At 38.6% G+C, this 3,900-nt stretch overlaps 1 non-coding gene across 1 annotated transcript; it reads left to right on the forward strand.

Annotated features, from left to right (window-relative positions):
• The first annotated feature begins 219 nt into the window (after positions 1–219).
• LOC126012447 (U8 small nucleolar RNA) lies at positions 220–354 on the forward strand. Its single transcript, XR_007496919.1, has one exon. It is a non-coding gene; the product is annotated as a U8 small nucleolar RNA (small nucleolar RNA).
• The last annotated feature ends 3,546 nt before the right edge of the window (positions 355–3,900 follow it).

A 3,900-nucleotide genomic window follows, 5' to 3' on the forward strand; every position in this document is an offset into this window, starting at 1 on the left:
TGAACTGAAGCTAATTTTCACTGGTTTTACAGTCCCAGGTACTACATACTTTACAAATCCAGCCAATGCAGTTGAGAACAGCCAGGAGGGAAGGAGAGGGAGGACTTCATTCCTGTGTTAGTCTTCCAGTCAATAGGAAATTCACAGGGTCCTTTTGTAGCCACATTAGAAAATCACCAAGAAACTGGTAAAATTCAGTTAAAAATACATTTCATTTGATTGTCAAGTGGGATAATCCTTAGCTGTCCCTCTTTTCAGAGGGCAGGTAGAACATGATGATTGGAGTGCGCATGATGTATGATAAATGTCTCTGTGTGATTAAGCCTCATAATACCCTAATTGCTCCTATCTGATTAAATTTTTTTCATTTAACTTTATGGTTGAAAGATAATATTAACTTATAACCAGCATAAAAATTGGGATACTGAGCCAGAGAAATAGCAATAATTCGCCTTGTACTTGTTCTACCTGGTTTGATCCTCAGTGCTCCATATGATCCTTGGAATCTTCCTAGGAGTGATCCCTGTATATAGAGTCAGGAGTAATCCCTGAGCACTGCTGGATGTGGTCCAAGCCTTCCAAAATTAAAAAATTAAACTTTGCATACTTTTTCATACTAAATAATTGTCCTTTATGTATTTTAACACTTTGACATTTCCAGTATACTAAATTTTCATCAGAAATACTTATTCTGTATTAAGGTTTTATGAAGTCAAAGAGTAGATAGCTGTCTTAGTGTGAAAACCAGAACATTTTCCAGTAATAAAGTTGATTTATTATTTTTTCAATTTTAATTGATTTCATGATTTGATCCCAGATGTCACATACAGTTTTTCGAGCACCACCAGTGGTCATTCCTGAGCAGTCATGAATAGTCCCTGAGCACCCTGGATATGGCCTCCTCCACAATTTTTTAAAATTTAGCTGATTAGGTTCAGCTCCTCAGTCATGCATCTGGTATTTTAAGTACCCATAGTCACCTGCAGTTAGGGAGTACTACCTTGGGCTACATTATATAAATTATATATAACTGTAGTGGCATCTGCATTTATAGTATATAAAGTGTGCATTAATATATTAATGCTTTTAATTAATCGTTAGTCTCCTAAGGGTGAGAGAAGAGTTATTACTATTGTTACATTATTAATATTATAATAATAGTCTCAAAGGGATAAAGTAACCTGCCCAGGATAACTGAGCTGGGCAGGTGGGACCAGGTTTAGAGCTTGTATCCAGGAGTTGTGTGTGACTAGGGCAGCAGCCCATGCTCTTTTGTATGAAACCATGGCCTAAGAGCCTTGCACTAGAATTCAACTGAGGCTCTGTTGCCATCTATATGTCTAGCGACATTGGTTGTCCTTTGGAGACACAACTTTTCTCTCCTTAAGCATGAGAGTGTCTGCCTCCTGTTCATATTTCTTGTTGCATTCACAGTCTACAGCATGCTGAGACACAGGTGGAAACAGTTACCATGGGAGCATTCTTGCCTGAAGCTCATCCATGCCACAGTTCTAACCACTTTGTATGTCCTTATTGTTCCCTATGTTCTCACAATGACATGCAAGAATAAGGCCCAATATCTCTTCATTTACTAAAGTAAAAAAAAAATGGAAGTAAAGAAGTATGCCTCATTCTTGGCTAGTGATTGGTTAGAGATAAGGCACAAAACGGGGGTGATTAGTTCTAGGAATAAAGGTTCCTTCGGCAAGTAACTGGTCTCTGAAACGGAGACCCAGAAAGGCATAGACTATGCTTCTGGTAGCTGGTATAGTTGGAAACCAAGAATTTTTGAATGAATAAACAAATGGTGGGTGAAGCAGAAAAGAGAGCCAGATATTGTGCAAATTTTGTTCTTAAGTTTCTTTTGTTCCTGGATGTATCACAGTGGAAAGTAGGTATTATATAGACTAAATAAATGAATACATTGAATTTTAGAGGAAGTAGAGCTAGGAATTTGGCATCTGCTTCATTTGCAGGCACCTGGAGGGCAGTTAGTGATGTGAGAACCCAGCTTCACACTAAGCCATTGCAGTTTGAGCTGAAGCAAAATAGATTTCTGTTCTTGAATGGAAACCTAGACCAAGAAAGTCACAAAGGTTGTGATGCCAAGTATTAGAACCCAAACCACCCATGACAACATCTTACCCAAATGTTGTTTGTCATTAACATTAACAAGTGGATACCTTTGGGGACGGAGAGATAGCACAGAAGGCAGGGTGTTTGCCTTGCATGCAGGTGACCCGGGAATGACCCAATTTTGATCCCTGGCATCCCATTATGGTCCCGAGTCAGCTAGGACTAATTTCTGAGTGCAGAGCCAGTAGTAACCCCTGAGTACCACTAGGTATGTCCCAAAACAAAAACAAAATTGGACATCCTTTTCTCTAAGCCTAGATATTTAGCTGTAAATAGTAAATATTTTACCATACTATGGACCGGCACTAAACTGAACTTTAAAAACGACTAGAATTTGCAATATATTAGCTTGTGTGCCCTTGAGAAATTTTCAGTTCATTGGTGCTCATTTTCTTCTCCTCATTTTAGGAAGGTTTAAAAATCTTTTCAATGTGTGATTTTTATAGGCTTATAACTAGTAAGATATATAAAACATGGTTTCTTACTCTGGATTCCTTGAGTACATTATCCATCCACCAATCCACCCACTCACCCCTCTGTCTGTCTGCCCTTTCCATCTTTTCATCAATCCACTCAATAAAAACAGAATGTTTACTCAGCATAATTCTGGACATTTGAATGTGGCATGGGAATGAAAACAAATCTGAACTCAAACAAAATATAGTCTTTACTTTCAAGAATGTCTTAACTACCTGGCATGACAACTGAGAAGGACACAGACAACGACGATCCAGAGGGATCCAGTGGAAGGAACTTCCTACTAAAAAAGCTGAAGGAGTGTATATTTGTTTTTTTTTTATTAATTTTTTATTTTTAATTATGAGAACAAAAATGCAAAGAAAGAGGACAAGGTAAAGTTACAGTGGAAGGACAATCACCCATAAAGAGAATTCTCAGTAGTCCCATTGCTGATATCTTAACTTTGAACTTTCAGCCATAGAACATTAAGAAAAATAAAACAGAACCCATGTACAATTACTTTGTCCCTCAAGTCCCCAGATTGTAGTACATAATAATATTTCTTAGCAGCACACAAAGCAATCTAAAGCCATAAAACTTATGTAACTCCTTAAACATTGAAGGCAAAGTACTTTTATACATTTTTATGCACGTGCATTTTAGTTTCAGTTAACATCAAAAGTTTAAGTGGGTTGCTTTTCTTAAGGATTAGAGTCAAAGGAGCACAGTAAAAATGGTGTTAGAGTGGCAATTATTGTTTGCATAGGCCCACCAAAAAAGGAAAAGCCTTGGCCTAAATACAAGGAGACCCTACCCCTGAAGTTTCCTGGCATAATACCAACTCTAGGCTCCAGGCAAACTAGTTTGTCCAATCCAGGTCATTGTCTGTAGTGCCAACACACTTTTATTTTTCACACAGTCTCTGTTGTTGGTATCACGTTTCTGTATTAAAGATCCTGGAATCTGCATATCCTACATTGCAGTCAGGATGGTGCAGAGCGTCCTCTCTTTTCACCTCACAATTAAAGGGCAATGCAGAGAACCCTGTCCTGTAGGCAGGTCGTTGTTGTTGTCAAGTCTTCTTAGTGTTAAGGGAAGTCTCTTTCGAGCAGGTCGATTTCAGAGCAGTGGTAGGGACTTCCCTGGTAGAGGATTGCTTCCAGGTGTTGTTATATAAAACCTTGGATGTTTCGCAGATAGCTTCCCTGGTTCAGGGGTGAATGGAGGATGCCCATTCTTCTGAGACCTGTGCCAGGTCATTATATCAATGTTCAGGGTGTAAGGTCCCATTGCACTACAAGATTT

Source organism: Suncus etruscus, chromosome 6 (genome assembly GCF_024139225.1).
Source record: "Suncus etruscus isolate mSunEtr1 chromosome 6, mSunEtr1.pri.cur, whole genome shotgun sequence".
Lineage (NCBI taxonomy): Eukaryota > Metazoa > Chordata > Mammalia > Eulipotyphla > Soricidae > Suncus > Suncus etruscus.